The sequence below is a fragment of the Tachysurus fulvidraco genome, chromosome 13 (genome assembly GCF_022655615.1).
Source record: "Tachysurus fulvidraco isolate hzauxx_2018 chromosome 13, HZAU_PFXX_2.0, whole genome shotgun sequence".
NCBI classification, from domain to species: domain Eukaryota; kingdom Metazoa; phylum Chordata; class Actinopteri; order Siluriformes; family Bagridae; genus Tachysurus; species Tachysurus fulvidraco.
This window is the reverse complement of record NC_062530.1, coordinates 39123-57216: the sequence shown is the minus strand read 5'-3', so window position 1 is coordinate 57216 and position 18094 is coordinate 39123. Positions and strand designations below refer to the sequence as shown.

The 18094-nt window shown below is 39.9% G+C and overlaps 1 protein-coding gene and 1 long non-coding RNA gene across 2 annotated transcripts in view; one reads left to right on the top strand and one right to left on the bottom strand.

The window, feature by feature from the left end:
- The window catches only part of cntn5 (contactin 5), a 127684-nt gene extending 109976 nt beyond the window's left edge, over positions 1-17708 (bottom strand). The window contains exon 1 of the mRNA XM_047822698.1: positions 17560-17708. The gene's annotated coding sequence lies outside the window, so the exon portion shown is untranslated. The remainder of the gene's footprint in view (positions 1-17559) is intronic.
- Positions 7610-9623, top strand: LOC113646109. The gene is made up of 3 exons (XR_003441355.2): positions 7610-8059; positions 8770-8954; positions 9216-9623. It is a non-coding gene; the product is annotated as an uncharacterized LOC113646109 (long non-coding RNA).
- Positions 17709-18094: the final 386 nt, after the last annotated feature.

Sequence of the window (18094 nt, the reverse complement as noted above, 5' to 3'; positions counted from 1 at the left end):
CGTGAAAATCCCAGCAGAAGATCATCAGCTTCTGAATTACTCAAACCAGCATCTGACATCTGACACCAACAACCATGCCACAGTTACAATCACAGTGATCAGACTTTTTCTTTATTCTGATGTTTGATGTGAACATCAACAAAGTTCTTGACCTGAATCTGCAGGATTTTATGCATAATGCTGCTGTCATATGATTGGATGATTAGATAATTCTTAATTAGCCCACACGCCCAGACAATCCACAGCCACTTCCAGGACAGCGGAGACCCCTGGCACATGTAACAGGGCATACAGGCGATCACAAACAAGACAGCTTCACCTGCCAGTGATAGTGATGCCTCCCTCTCAGATGCGCTGAATGACTTCTACACTCTGTTTGAGGTGCAAAACAATGTAACAACATGGAAGACCATCCCTTGCCCCAAAGAACCAAGTACTCTACCCATGGCTGTCTATCTACGGCCGACGTGAAGAGAACTCTATGCAGAGTTAACCCACGGAAGGCTGCTGGACCAGACAACGTTCCTTGGTGTCTTTACTGACATCTTCAACATTTCCCTGAGCAGCGCTGTTGTTTCTACGTGCCTCAAGACAACCACCATTGTCCCCGTCTCAAAAAAGTCTACAGTGTCACAGACATCATTATGAATTGCTTCGAGAAGCTCGTCATGAGGCACATCAAGACTCAGTTACCACCCTCTCTGGACCCCCTACAGTTCACGTATCGTCCAAAACCCTCCATGGACAATGCCATTGCCCTCTCCTACCTGAACAATAAAGACACTTATGTACGAATGCTGTTCATAGACTTTAGTTCAGCATTCAACACATTCATCCCTCAGCACCTGATTGAGAAGCTCAGCTGCTGGGACTAAACACCTCCCTCTGCAACTGGATACTGGACTTCCTGACTGGGAGACGTCAGTCAGTCCGGATCAGGAACAGCATCTCCAGCACCACCACACTGAACACCGGAGCTCCTCAGGGCTGTGTGCTCAGTCCACTGCTGTTCACTCTGCTGACTCACGACTGTGCAGCAATGTACAGATCGAACCGTATCATCAAGTTCACCGATGACACGACTGTGGTGGGTCTCATCAACAAGAACATGAGTCAGCATACAGGGAGGAGGTGGAACATCTAACTGTCTGGTGTAGAACCAACAACCGTTCTCTGAGTGTGTATAAAACTAAAGAGATGGTTGTTGACTTCAGGAGAGCACAGAGTGACCACTCTCAGCTGAACATCGATGGATCCTCTGTAGAGATCGTCAGGAGCACCAAATTTCTTGGTGTTCATCTAGAAGTTCACCTGGTCACTCAACACCAGCACCATCACTAAGAAAGCAACCCCCACACCCCCACCCCACACTTCCGATATATATCCATCAAACTGTTTGCTTGCTGTTTTTTCACACTGTTTTTGCTCTTTGCACACATGCTGTCTCACATTTCAATCGTTTGCTGTTTTGCAAAATCTTCTACAATATCTCAGGTAACTTCTGCTATAACTGTGTTCATTCCAGTATTTCTGCACAAATAATATTATTATCATGAACACACAGTATTTACACTGCTGCTGTTTCTGTTTATTGTCTTTTGTGTATTGTCTTGTATTATTTTTGTCTGCACTGTCTTTTGTCCTGCACTGTCTTGTCTGTCTTGTTTGTCTTGTTCTGCACTGTCTTGCCTGTCTTGTTTGTCTTGTCCTGACACCAGGTTACACAGATACACTTTATGTATCTAAGACTAACTTACTAAGTCCTTATATCTCTGTGTGTGTTTTATGTAACACACTGATCCTGGGGAAACGTCATGTCACTGTGTACTGTAACAGTTATATATGTGTAATGACAATAACAGTGTCTTGACTTGATAATTGCATGAACGAGCAGGTGGACACTTTATGTACCTAATAAAGTGGCCAGTTATAAGTGTTTTTATATAAATGTTATTTCTTTCTTCATCTCAGTCCTGTTCTGTCCATCCTTATTTTCATTCATATCTCTCTCTCTCTCTCTCTCTCTCTCTCTCTCTCTCTCATACACACTCACACACACACACATACACATACACACACACACACACACATACACACACACTCACACACACACACACACACACACACACACTCTACATGTAATCATCAGTTTTATCAGAGATTTAACTTTGACATTAAAGGCTGGTGTTAATCAGAGCGAACGCCGTTCCGTGTTCCAGCGTGAGACTTGGCAGGATGCCGTTAATTAGACACCACACTGAGCTGCAGATCGGACTGAGGCGACAATTCCAACACAACTTCAAGCCTCCATACAAGCATGACAATTAACCTGCTGCCTCAGCGTGATTCTCTCATTAGCACATGAACAAATTCAAAAGCACAGGATTTGGGGTTTGAGGCTGGAGCAGAAATAAACATCTTTATTTAAAGGAAGCAGGATGTGAAGTGGTTTTGCTGACTGAGAAGAACACACAGATGTTAATTTACTGTAATATGCATGTTTGTTTGGAATGACTCCAGATTTGTAGGAATATTATACAGAACAGCGAGAACTTAAACATGTTCAGAACTGCACATGTGTAATGAGCCTGTCTGTGTTTGCCCTGTTTCTGTCGGCTGTCCTGCCCTGCTGTTGATTGTTTGGCCCCGCCCACTCGTTTGTTACCATGGACACTAATTGTACTCAATCCTTGCCTCAGGTGTGTCGTCTTAGTCTCTCATTGTCTCTGCTTGGTGATTGGTTCCTGTCACATATATACACTGTTTGTTCACTTCCCTGTTGCGAGTCGTTATATGTATGGGCATGTTTTTCTGTTTCCTATCTGCCCGGTGTTTTGCCCTCATGTCTGTGTTCCTGTGTCGTGTTTTGTTCATTAAAAGGATTTACTGCAATTAGATCCTCACTCGTCTTTGCCCGTCTGTGACGATATGTTTGAAACACCAGATTTATTTTTCCTTTAACTGGAGTGAAGTTCCTTTAACTTTGCACACAGTATTTACACTGGTGCTGTTTCTGTTTATTGTCTTTTTGTAGTGTCTTGTAATTTTTTTGTCTGCACTGTCTTTTGTCCTGCTCTGTCTTGTCTGTCTTGTCCTGCACTGTGTACACCAGGCTACACAGACACACTTTGTCTGTCTCTACATAAACAGCCGGAGGTGACGTCAACAAGGAAAAACTCCCTGAGATGATAAGAGGAACCTTGAGAGGAACCAGACTCAGAAGTGAACCTCATCCCCATCTGGGTGACACTCTACAGTAAATAGTGTAAATGTAAATAATGTCCTTTCTACAACAGTTTATAACAGTGCAGCCGAGAGCTCCTGAGGAACTAATGGGTCATCATAAACTCTGAGTTCAGCTCAGACCTGATTACTGATAAAGACCAGAACATACAGCTGATAGATAACAGAAGGTGTGACGGTCTCCAGGTGGCTCTCCATCCACAACATCCAATTTAAACAAACATTACATACAGGTTTTGCTGAAGTTAAACTATCCATGATACTCTGTGTGTGTGTGTGTGTGTGTGTGTGTATATGTATATATATCATCTGAAACTAAAGGTTTGATGAATTTTTACTACTGATTATTTTTATTGTTTTTTGTTGTCAAACTGTGGATAAATCTTTTAGGAATTTTTATTTTTAATTAACAAAATAATTTATGAGCACTTCACTTTGTTTCAGTTTAAATAATTGTGAAAAATCAGCAAAGCACTAAAATATGCAAACAATAAGCATGTCAGCATTAATAGTATTATGCAGCTGTGTGTGTGTGTGTGTGTGTGTGTGTGTGTGTGTGTGTGTGTGTGTGTGTGTGTGTGTTTCTCTAAGCCGCACCCTAAAGCTGATCCAAAACCCAGAACTCAGCTTCACGTTAATGAAGAACTCAGATGCAGAAAATACATTTTCATGGAAGAATTTTGATTTATTTTAAAGAATAAGATTTTTGTCTACATCTTTATTTTAATAAAAGGAAAAAAGAGCTGAGTTTTTTTTTCATCTAAAATATTCAGAGCTATTTTCTGTTCTTTCGGATCCTGACAGGGATTTAATTAAACAGCACTGACTTAAACATTAAACATACAATTGTACAATAATAGAAGCATTACATTTCCTCCTCAGTCACAATCTCATTTCTGCATTAATACATTTTATTTACATTCATTTGCATTTGACTTTTTAAAATGTTAAACAGAGAAAGTTTAGACCAAATCATTTGTCTAAAGAATGAACGAATCACAGCAAAGATCAGACTTTAGAGCAATAAAAACAAACCTTACACTTAGCTCTGTAATTTTATCCTTATTTCTGTGTTCATTTATATTAAGTGATTATATCAGGGTTTTATTTCTAAACTATTGAAGAAATGCAATATATAAAACAGCTCTAATTGATTATTACGAACAAACTGCATCATAAATCTGAAACCAGGAAGTAGATGAATGTAAACTCTCGGTGTCTCATCAGATTAATACACTAAAGTGAGACGGAATCTGTGAGTCGCTGTCAGGTTTTTCTGGGTGATTAATGACACAAGGCTTCTTTATTTCCCGAGAGTTTCGGCAGCACATAGCAGTTAAAAAGAGCTGACTCTGTGTTTCATCTTACATTCACAAGTTCAGTAAAATTAGTTCTTTTTTTGGATTTTATAAAATGTGCAGAACTCTATAATGTTCTTTACTGATATGTAACTTATTATTAGCTAGAAAAAAAAGATCATATTATAAAAGCAAATTAAATGAAAGGCTAATAAGTGTTTTTCTTATTAAAAAGCACATTAAGCTAATAATTAAGCTAGTTAGAGCTATGATTATAGCTTTATAAATTATACAGCGTATAAATTACGATTATAAATTATGTATAATTTTAATAGATATGATTTATAATCGTTGTATAATGTTAATCTTTTTTTGTACATTTTGCAACTTATGTTCTGTAAAGCTGCTTTAAGACGATGTCCATTGGTAAAAGTGATGTACAAATACATTTGAATTTAATTTAATTATTTTCATTTGAAATGTCTACAAACACTGATATGAAAAACACAAATCACTGTAGGTTTTATATCTGGTTAGTTTTAGATAAGTGAAAAAAATGTCTGACAGTTTAATGGAAGTTTCAAATAATTTGGGATTTTATCAGAAAAAATAAATCTAAAATCCCACTGAGCTTCAGAAAACAAACCCAGATCACATTTATGTCAATATACAGAACAGAATTCATCAAGAGAAATAAAAATCAATTAAACACAAAAATCTCAGGATTTTACAGTCGCTTTATTTAATTTCATTTTCCTGCGAATGTCCTGCACAGAACATCTCTTTTTCTCTTCACACTGTGAAGTAATTCATTTTTTTTAGAAGTTATTATTTCATTAACCGAACTGAAGTCTATCTGATGTGAGCACATTGTCTCTGTGATGTTCTGGACTCTACAACATGATGCTGCAGGGACAAAGTCTGTCCATCTGAGATCACCGATCGAGCCAGAATGAAATGTGAGCAGTTTTAATTGTAGTGATTAATCCACGTGTTATTAAAAAGGAAGAGCTAGTTGTATAGATGAGTATAGATGAGTATAGATGAGTATAGATGAGTATAGATGAGTATAGATGAGTATAGATGTCAGACAATTTGTCCATTTCACTCCTCACAATGGCCAAGATAATACAGTGTGATACAGTGTCACATGACACGTCGGTATAAACCAGCATCTGTTTCTGTTCAGTAATGAAAAGTACAGAACAGATGTCTGATTATTTTAAATAAATAAAGTGTCAGTAAATGTCAAAACCAGAGAGTTCTGAATAATTCAGCTCAGTGTCTCTGGACTTTTGTGGCTTCATAAAGATATTTGTTTGGACGTTTAAACACTGCTGAGGAATAACAAGTATGTTTGCAAATAATACTGAAGCCCAAATCTTCAGCAGAACGTCTGACACACACTTATTATTCCACTCGCAGCCAAATCGTCACTGCTTCCTGTTTGTTTTCGGAGGTTAAATGACTGACAGCAAACACACTGAAAATTTCAACAGTCTCTGGAGGGAAAAATCCTCTGCAAGTCATTAATGGCTGAAATGCAATCATCTGAATTAGGGCTGCACGATTTAGGGAAAATGTCATATTGCAATTATTCAGGTCAATATTGTGCTTGCGATATAATAAACAAATGGTATCATGAGTTAACTTGTTTGGTTCTCAAGGAAAATGCACACAGATTAGTGATAATGCTGAAATTTGTGTTTCTAAACTCAAACTAGTAACAACAACAAACACGCAAAACATTTTCAATTTAAAATATAAAATAACACATTAATGCTGATTAATGAAAAGCCTAAGATCAAAACTGTAGGTGTACAGTATATATATATATATGTGTGTGTGTGTGTGTGTGTGTGTGTGTGTGTGTGTGTGTGTGTGTGTATAGAGTAAATTACCAACTTTAATACAAGTTATACATGGTATTGCACACACCATTATAGATGATATTTGGAGCAATATTACATGTAATTATTAAACTTGATTACTTACATATACATTAGCCTTTAAGCCTAATTATTAATGTAGATTATGATGTGATTGTGACGGGGGACGAGGTTTCAGGTTGGGGGGTAAAGAGTTTTTTCTGTCACCACTTTTGAATAAGAAACAATATCAAGGCTATAAAACTTGTCAAAACTCCGAATGACAAAAGTATCAGTGAGAAGTTGAGAACACGTTTAAACAGTACACACACTCGGACTTTATACAGTACACACACTCGGACTTTAAACAGTACACACACTCGGACTTTAAACAGTACACACACTCGGGCTTTAAACAGTACACACACTCGGACTTTAAACAGTACACACACTCGGGCTTTAAACAGTACACACACTCGGACTTTAAACAGTACACACACTCGGACTTTAAACAGTACACACACTCGGACTTTAAACAGTACACACACTCGGACTTTAAACAGTACACACACTCGGGCTTTAAACAGTACACACACTCGGACTTTAAACAGTACACACACTCGGACTTTAAACAGTACACACACCCGGACTTTAAACAGTACACACACCCGGACTTTAAACAGTACACACACTCGGACTTTAAACAGTACACACACTCGGACTTTAAACAGTACACACACTCGGACTTTAAACAGTACACACACTCGGACTTTAAACAGTACACACACTCGGGCTTTAAACAGTACACACACTCGGACTTTAAACAGTACACACACTCGGACTTTAAACAGTACACACACTCGGACTTTAAACAGTACACACACTCGGACTTTAAACAGTACACACACTCGGACTTTAAACAGTACACACACTCGGACTTGATGCACATCACATGTAATCGTAATGTAAAGACCGGTCATCGGGACATCAGCTGTCATGTACAATAAAAGCGCAGAGACAGGAAATATCATTTAACACAAAAAGACGCCTAGACGGTGGACTTGCGCTCAGGACTTTTATTTATTTTTATTTTTTTGAGCGGCGTGTGGACAATTTTTTTCTACACACACTATTTTATTTCTTGATAACAGACCGCTGCTAACTATAACACACCGTTGCCATGAAAAACAGAGCGTTGCCATGGACACACAGGGTTCTAATTGTAGAGACGGTTAGATGTTCTTTAGCGGAAGCACCGGAAAAAGTCACGACTGTACACACGTGTCACTGCCTAAACTGAATTGTGATATGATTAATCGTGCAACACAAATCTGAACTGTATTTAGGTTAAACAGTAAAAAATTATAAAGGCCTTTTTTAGGTGGAATAAATCTGTAAATAAAAAATTCAACTGAATGAACCTGTGAATGTCAGTCACTCAAATTTCATCACTCATAAAACCTTTTAATAAAGTACAGAACAATCTGAGGTGTTTTTCCCGTACAGTTCATCTTACTAATAAACAGCTTAACGAAGGACAAACGTCACATCCTGTTTCGTGAGTGATTCCCGAAACTCTTCATTATCAGACATTTTCCAATTGGATTCAGGGAGAATTCACACAAGTCAAACACTTCATTCAGTCTGGAGGTAAATTTAAAAAATAAAATTTCTTAAAAAACAATAACGTTAACAAGAAACAGACAGAGATATACAGTATTTATAGAACAAGTGAAATTAAATAAACTTGACTTACTACAGAAGAAGAATTGTTTCTCTTCACACTTTTTAAACTCTTCGGTTATTTTTTTACTAAGACGCAAAAAGCACCGAAGCCGTGGAGAGAAAAAGCCGAGCCGTGAGCAAAGCTATCAGAGAACACAAAGAACTGGAAATATCACGTTATCTGTTCACTTGCGTTCTGGGCTTCCTTTATAATATGCCGAGTCTCAGAGAGATTAATGTCTCTCTTATCCATCAAAACCAGCCTTGTGACATCTTTGCTCTGCAGCTAAGTAGCTGAAATACGGTGAAGTATTTTCTAGGGAATGTGACAAAAAATAAAAGCATAGAGATATTTAGCCATTAAACTGATATATTGGAGCACATGTTGAAGGAGACCGACTTCTAAATACATATTTATTTATCATCTGCTGAAAGGAATCAAAATGTCAAAACAGTGACTTTAATTCCATGATTTATTTTCTCTAAACATTCACAAATCAGTGATGCTTTTGGGGGAAAAAAAACATACTGATGATAAAACATTTATTCCTAAACCATCATGAGAGCATGTGTTCTGGATACAATTAGGAGTTCTCCCGAATAATTTCACTCCTAATCATTCATTTATTTCACAGCTTCTCTCCAGACGGATGTCGAGCTGATTTTTATGTCCAGGGGCAAAAATGTTTCCATGAGAATGAAGCAGTGGTGAAGCAGCAGATCTGCCCTGCGACACACACTCATAATGTCTACGGCAAGAAACACACAGCTGGTCTCATACAGAGACAGTAAGAGGAACAAGAGGAACATCTGAGTCGAGGTTAAACACTAACAGCAAAGATACCAAACAAATAAAACACCAAATCACAAAAAATACATACTGAGCAGACCCTTTTCCATGGGAAAGAGAAAACAACCTCCACCAAACCCTGTGTAGACACACACACACACACACGCACGCACGCAAGCACGCACACACACACACACACACACACACACACACACACACACTATATATATACACACATGAATGTATTTTTTCTCAGGCCACAGCCTCACTGTCCCCCAATTCCAACTGCAGGTTTTCACTAAACAGGTTGCCATGGTTACTGCTGGTAGGACGGATGCCGTTGCTCTGAATTCTCCTGGAAGCTGATGATCAACGCTTTGCTCCGGTGGGATTCCTGTGGCTTCAGCTTTCATAAAAAACATGTTGAGTAATAACGGCTCACTCGCTGTAACCTGGCCTCAGTGGGCCTCTGACTCGCAGGAAAAACACTGGACTAACTTCTTTATTTTTTATTGTTAATCTGCTGTTACTGTCAATCAACCTGCAGCATCACAGACCTGATGCCTCAAAATGACCAATTCATTTATTATATAATAAATAATCTCTCTTTCTGATGCAGTAAAGAACACACACATTGATTTATTATAAAATACAAATAAAATAAACATATTTACACTTGAATATATTCTAATTTTTTTTTATTTTAAAGAAAAAAATGTCTAAAATATAATATTTTGATTAGTTTTAATGTTTGAATAAATAATTACTTCTTCTTAGAAATGAGCAAAAATAAATTAAGACAAAAAAGAGCTCTAAAATATTTTATTTATTAAATATCTTTAATATTTACAGTTCATTTTCTTCTCTTATATGATCTGGGTCTAAATCTTCACCAGAAAAAGTACACAAAAAAGAGACAAAGGAGGTAATAACTGTTCAAAGAAAACTTTATGAGGCTAATTTTTAACTTAATGTGATGATGAGGATGATGATGAGGATGATAAAGATGAAGATGAAGGATAAAACATGAAAGATGAAAGATCAGATGTTTTGGCCTGCAAGAATTACTGGAATCTCGAGCTGATCAGGTTTCAGAATCAGCTGTAGACGTCACATCTGTTTCCCCAAGCTGGAACTGAAAACCTGCGGTCTGAATTTGAGGAAGTTGCTCGAGTCCGAGCCTGAGGCGATTCACTATCAGAAAATATTCAGCATGGAGAATCAGTGATGCAACACGTCCACAAAAAACTAAGCTCCAGCATATTCAGTGCTGTTTCCTCTACACAAATTGCCAATAAAATTGTAAATATATGTTCATTATTAATGTGTACAATTAAGTGTACATTCTTAATCTTAATAGGTACAATTCTTAAGGATGCATATGGCTCTGTACCCAGGGCAGCCTTGGGGGAACTCCTATCACTGCTTGGTCCGTCTTATCCCAACATCCAGGCAGGAACTAAAATCTACTGAGCCTGTAGTAAAAACAGTGAAGAGATGGAGCAGTGAGGCAAAGCAGGAACTACACACTGTATTGACTGCACTGACTGGAGTATGTTTGAGAACTGAACTGACAGCCTGGATGAACTGACTGACACACTGACGTCCGTTTTTGTGAAGACGTGTGTGTGCCAACCAAAACCTCCTGCAAATACACTAACAACAAGCCATGGTTCAAAGTCAAACTGAAAAAAACTTTGACATGCCAAGGAAGATGCCTACAGAGGGGAAGACAAAGCTCTGTATAAGCAGGTCAGGAATTTAGTGACAAAGGAGATCAGAATAGCCAAAAGTAGCTTCTCCTAAAGCAGGTTTACAGCCTGCAACGATCCTGCATCAGTGTAGAAAGGCCTGCAAGACATCAAACTACAAGACATCACATTGTGATGTGAGAACAATATCTTTACACCTCCCATCCAACCCAGCCCACTGACTGCTCCATCACACCTCTGGGAACCTCTAACAACTCCTCCAACTTAACAACTCCTCCCAGCACTCAAGTTGCGCTCTGACATCTGTCGTCATGAAGACCTTTGAACAGCTGGATTTGGCCCACCTAAAAAGGAACATACACCTGGATCCTGTTTGTCGACTTCAGTTCGGCTTTTAATACTATAATTCAGAAATTCTCCACTCCAAACTCCTAAGGCTCACTGTACCCCCTTCCATCTGTCAGTGGATGACCAGGTGAGACTGGGAGGTGTCTCCTCCAGCATTCGGACAATCAGCACTGGCGATCCTCAGCTATGTCCTCTCCCCACTGCTGTTCTCCCTCTACACTAAGGACTGCACTTCAAGTGACCCAACTGTTAAACTCCTGAAATTGCAGATGATACTACACTCATGGGCCTCATCCAAGATGGCGATGAGTCTGCATACCGGCAGGAGGTGGAGCGGCTGGTGCTGTGGTGCAGTCAGAACAGTCTAGAGCTAAACACCCTCAAAACTGTGGAGATGATAGTGGACTTTAGGAAAGACCCCTCAACACTTCTCCCCCTCACAATATCCAACAGCCCGGTGTCATCTATAGAGACCTTCAAGTTTCCACTAACATTTCCCAAGACCTCAAACGGAAGTGCAACATAAACTCTATCATCAAAAAGGCCCAGCAGAGGATGTAGTTTCTACATCAATTTCAGTTATGTAATATATCTATGATGCTAAAATACATCCATTTCTAATGGATGAAGCCTTGGCCTGGAGGTGAGGTCATCAGGTGGTCCCCAACCTTCACTGGGTGTTTCGACCCTTAACCACAACACCCTCCAGTTGGTGGGTCAGCAGTGACTGGCCAGGTCACTGCACCTCTCCTCCAAGTTTCCAGCTTATGTCCTCTCTCTTATGCCAGAGCCAACAGGAGGCTGTTTTCCTCAAGTGGCCTCTCAGTCCAACCTTCCACACAGATTGAGCTGGGAATCCACAACATCCGCCTTCCGCCGTCATCAGCCAACATGTCCACCCTTTGTCCCGGCAGCTTTCAACAAGTTGCTGGTATTTGGCTCTTTTCCTCTCTGCAGCTTCCTCCTACGGCAACGATGATCTTCCTTCCCTCCGGAGACCACATGATGATATCGGGCCTTAGAGTTGTAGGCAGTACCGCCTCGGGGAAGTGGAGTTTCCTCCCTAGGTCAACCTCCATTTCCCATCCCTTGGCTGACTGCAGAAGGTTCTGCTTGGCTTGGCTGTGGATGACAGGTCTTTGGCCTTCTTTCACAAAGGCAATGGTGCTCAGCAATGGTCTTACTTTGGAAGTATGGAATTAAGAAAGTTTGGTCTGCCACATGAGCTGTTGATGCTTTTCTACACTGCAGTCATTGAATCTGTCCTGTGCAAATCCATCACCATCTGGTTTGGAGCAGTAATGAAACAGGACAGGAACAGACTGTTTAGGCCGTTCAGTGGAGATTCAGTGAAGTAGATACCTGTTTATGGTCTCACAGATGTGGCATACAACATAATCAAAATGTCCTGAACATGCCCTGAACACGCCATAAACACGCCCTGAACACGCCATAAACATGCCCTGAACACGCCATAAACATGCCCTGAACACGCCATAAACACGCCCTGAACACGCCATAAACATGCCCTGAACACGCCATAAACATGCCCTGAACACGCCATAAACACGCCCTGAACACGCCATAAACATGCCCTGAACACGCCATAAAAATGCCCTAAACACGCCATAAACATGCCCTGAACACGCCCTGAACACGCCATAAACACGCCATAAACACGCCCTGAACACGCCATAAACATGCCCTGAACACGCCATAAACACGCCCTGAACACGCCCTGAACACGCTATAAACATGCCCTGAACACGCCATAAACACGCCCTGAACACGCCCTGAACACGCCATAAACACGCCCTGAACACGCCATAGACACGCCCTGAACACGCCATAAACATGCCCTGAACACGCCATAAACACGCCCTGAACACGCCCTGAACACGCCATAAACACGCCCTGAACACGCCATAAACACGCCATAAACACGCCATAAACATGCCCTGAACACGCCATGAACACGCCATAAACACGCCCTGAACACGCCATAAACACGCCCTGAACACGCCATGAACACGCCATAAACACGCCCTGAACACGCCATAAACACGCCCTGAACACGCCATAAACATGCCCTGAACACGCCCTGAACACGCCATAAACATGCCCTGAACACGCCATAAACACGCCCTGAACACGCCATAAACACGCCATAAACATGCCCTGAACACGCCATGAACGTTCTGAAAACACTGTATAAGAGAAACATCTTTATGTGAGTTTAGAGCTGTACAGAGGATCATCATGCCTTCATCACTGAAGATCACAAGTAATCCTGAGAAAGAGATCAGAGTCAACAACATCCTCACACACACAAACACTCACACACACACACACAAACACTCACACACACACACACACAAACACTCACACACATGCACACACACAAACACTCACACACACACACACAAACACTCACACACATGCACACACACACAAACACTCACACACATGCACACACACACAAACACTCACACACACACACAAACACTCACACACACACACAAACACTCACACACACACAAACACTCACACACATACACTCACACACATGCACACACACACAAAGACTCACACACACACAAACACTCACACACAAACACACACACATGCACACACACAAACACTCACACACATGCACACACACACAAACACTCACACACATGCAAACACTCACACACATGCACACACACACAAACACTCACACCCACACACAGTTATTTCTATCTCAGAGCCTTGAGTGGAAAATCTATCGTGTTTTCTGTTTGATAGTGGGAAGATGAAGAGAGAGAGAGAGAGAGAGAGAGAGAGAGAGAGAGAGAGAGAGAGAGAGAGTTGACCTAAAAAAAACACTATACATATATAAATATCATTGTCTTCACCCTAAACTTCACTATTTTTGATGGATTCAAATTTCAGTCAAAGTCACATGTGACATTAGCTGAAGATAAATGAAAACATGACTGAATAACTGGGAAAGTTTAAAGCTGAGTGAATGAGTGAATGAGGAGGATCGTTGCAGACACACCACAGCTATTCTTTGAGATATACGGAGTTATATTGATAATTAAACACAGTGTCATCACTCTCTTTATACCAGGTTAAGTATTTATTTCATATTCATAATTTTGATAAGAGGATTAAGGCTCATGAACTGAGATTACAGAGTCACTCTGCGTCGCCTGTTATGGTGCCAGTGTCATTACTAATGAAGTCATGTGACATTTTTATGTACTGTATTTACTTATATTCAGTCTGTATATATATATATATAGTCTGTGAAAATATAATTTTTTATTTGAAGAGGTTAGTGAGTAAATGCATGTTGACTGAGAAGGTCTTGGTCACCTTTATTATGGAGAAGGTTCCTAAACAAATATTTTAGACAAATGTGGACGAACATTTTTTTATTTTAATTGTTATATTACTGAGTGATGTTCAGAAATAACCATTTTCTTTGTGACATTCTTCTGCTGAAGAGGAAAACATTCAATCTGCAATCCAATTTTCACTCGTTTTTGTTCTAGGTGTCGAGTAAAACTGCAGCCCGCAGATATTTACTCACAATCTGCATAACAGTGGAACGATAAACGGAATGGAACTGAATTCAGAGCTGAGGAGAGATACACACTTCTACCTGTACATCAATCCTCACTGCTTTTATCCAAACAGAACTTATTATTATTTCTAATCTCGATTATTTGCTTTTTCTAACTAAAATATGTTTCAGACAGAAATCTGTTATCTGAGGAACAGATATAACTAAATAAAATAAAAACATTTGGCTAGCAAAGTGAAGCTGTCGGCTTCTGCACTAAATCCTCACCAGCTCCACGACATCTTTCCTTCACTTCTTAACCAACCTCTTCATCCTTCACCATTCTCTCTGACTGCTGATGAAGTCGCCACCTTTTCTGATGTGAAGATTGAAAAAACCTGCGAGGGCTTCACTCTTTTCCCATCTCCCACATTACACCTTTAAGATTCCCCTTCAGTTCCTCAGACATATTTTTCTCCTCAAACAACAGATCCTGCTGGTCATCTTATTCTGCAAACCCACCACTCCCTCGGTGGAACCCTAATCGTCCACAGGGCTCCGGACCGTCTCCATGTTGCATTAAGAAAAACATCAAGATATTCCTAGATTATATTTATATAAAACTATATAAAGCATTTTTTCCTCGCCACAGTCGCCTCAGTCAACTCAGGCTTGATCATTGGTGATAAATACAATAACATTTAAATATAAATCTAATATTAATATTAAATGTTTGTATTATATTAATCTTTGTATAATGAACATTTTGTATTATATTTCTGTATATTTCTGTAAACCTGCAAAAGGGTTTAGGTTTCTGTCTTTCCTTTAGAACTCAGGAATGAAAAAATCTACAGCTCAGAGACCCCAAACACTGAGATGCCAACAATCTGCTTTGACCCACATACAGAAAAAATGTTTTTTTTGTGAACTCCTCACTCTGCATATCGAGTAAAATAAACTGTTGACCCATTCAAGTCTAATGCTGAGACACAAAATCAATTCCAGACATTAAAGTCTTTTCTCATTTTATATTGAGACCCACATTTCAGTTCAGAGAATCTTTGACCTTCCTGAGGTACAGATTTATACTACAGAGAAGAACAAATGCTTGTGTACTGTAATACTGAGCATGTATTATTATTATTGTTGTTGTTGTTGTTATTGTTATTAATATTGTTGTTGTTGTTGATGATGATGATGATGATGATGATGATGCTGTAATATACACAACAACAACAACAAAACATGAACCAAAAACATGTACTTCGTTCAACTCGTGTTTTTTATCTAAGGCGACAGAACTGAGTGGTGATAGAGCTGAACATCTGAGGGGTTAAGTGTCTTGCTCATGGACCCAACACTAGCAGGCTGGTGATCACAACTTTAACCACTGTGCTAATATATAAACTATTAAATACTGGTGCGTTCTACATGTGTTTAAACTGCTATTAGAATTTCACTGATGATGAATGAGACACATTTTAAAGCCGGAATAGAAGATTTAGAAGTGAAAAGCAGTGTCATTGTTACAGGCTTTAAATTTATCAGAAGTAATAAAGATAAGAGCTGCTGCATTTTTAAACAGGCCTCAGTGAAGAAAGTGCTTTTCTTTCACTTTAACTGTCTGATCAATAGAGAAATTGATGAACTTCCTGTCCTCCAAAAAGTAGAGCACTTTAAAGTCATTTACATTTGCAAACTTCAGATGTTTCACTGGAGCATTAATCACTAATGATTCTCATGAGAGATCAGATTTGTGCGGTATGTTTAGCAACACAATCATCAATAGAAATGTGATCATTTACAACTTTAATATCTAATCTGCTGAAAGCCTTCGCTCATTATAAGTGTGCAGTAAATGGTAAATGTTTTCTTAAATAAACTGAAAAATTCACTGAGCTTAAAAGCAGAGCGATGACATCAGATCCGAGGAAGAGACACGATGATCTTCAGAAAATCAGTGTTGCATGGCAACCGGTCAGCATGATTGTAACTACAGACAGACACACAGCTGTTGTGTGAAATCACTTCTTCTGAATTGTAACAAAAACTAAGGACTGAATCTCCACAATATCACACTGATGAACACAACAGCAGCTCAATCTCAGAGTTTCACGTTCTCTTGGACAAAATGGGTTCAGCTTTAGAGAATATTTCAACAATCCACAAAAGACAATGTGTCTAAAGATTTACTGCAAATCACCAACAACTGGAGCTTTAACACAAATTAAAGGTTGCATCATTACAAACAGTACAGCAGGTGAACTGAGATCAGCGTGATTTTATCGCTCAATAACATTGGAAACGGCTCCAAAACACCACACACACACACACACACACACACACACACACACACACACACACACACACACAGAGAGAGAGAGAGAGAGAGAGAGAGAGAGAGAGAGAGAGAGAGAGAGAGAGAGAGAGAGAGGTTTTAATATTACATATAAAAACGAATCATATTCAAACTTAATCAAACCTCTAGATCTCAAAATATTTAGAATTCTCTGATCAGCTCACTGGTTAAAGCAGGTTGATAATTTATCTCTAATTACCTGTAAAACTCACATTCACTTACACACACACACACACACACACACACACACACACACACACACACACACACACACACACACACGTTACCCCACAGGTAGAAGTAACGGGAAAGGCAGTGAACTTGTTTAAGGAATGAAAATATCGTGTTGCCAGATGACGCGGTGATTAGTGTAAGGTGCGCTGGTACACACACACACACACTCTCTCTCTCTCTCTCTCACACACACACACACACACACACACACACACACACACACACACACACACACACACACACTCACACACACACTCACACACACTCACACACACTCACACACAGACACACACACACACACACACACACACACACACACACACACACACACACACACACACACACACACACACACAACGCGCAAAGGGCGCAGCTCTAACACAGTTTTATAAAAAAAAAATCTAAAAAAAAACCTTTTAAACTTACTGTGAATCTCTGCAGAACGATGACACGCTCCGCTCCTCAGACTGGTGTGTGTGTGTGTGTGTGTGTGTGTGTGTGTGTGTGTGTGTGTGTGTGTGTGTGTGTGTGTGTGTGTGGGTGTGTGTGGGTGGGTGTGTGTGTGATTAGAAGAAAGTCCCAGAGTGCGCGAAGAAGGGAAACAGACTGAACGCGTGAAATCTCCGAACACACAAATAGCGCGTGGTTCCTGACGCTCGAGTTCCGCCTGTGGATTTTTACCTCCTCCGAGATGAAGATAATAAAGATAATAAAGATAATAAAGATAATAAAGATAATGACCTCACATCCGCTCCAGTTTCCCAGGATAAACGCGATGAAACGTTATAGTGCGCGCGCGCGAGAGAGAGAGATTCATGCGCATCCGTTCAGATCGTAGAGCGCGTGCTGTCTGAGAGCCGTTACAGTGTGCGCGAGGATATTCAGGAGACACGGTGCACGCGCGCGTCCCGAGCCTCTCTCTCTCTCTCTCTCTCTCTCTCTCTCTCTCTCTCTCTCTCTC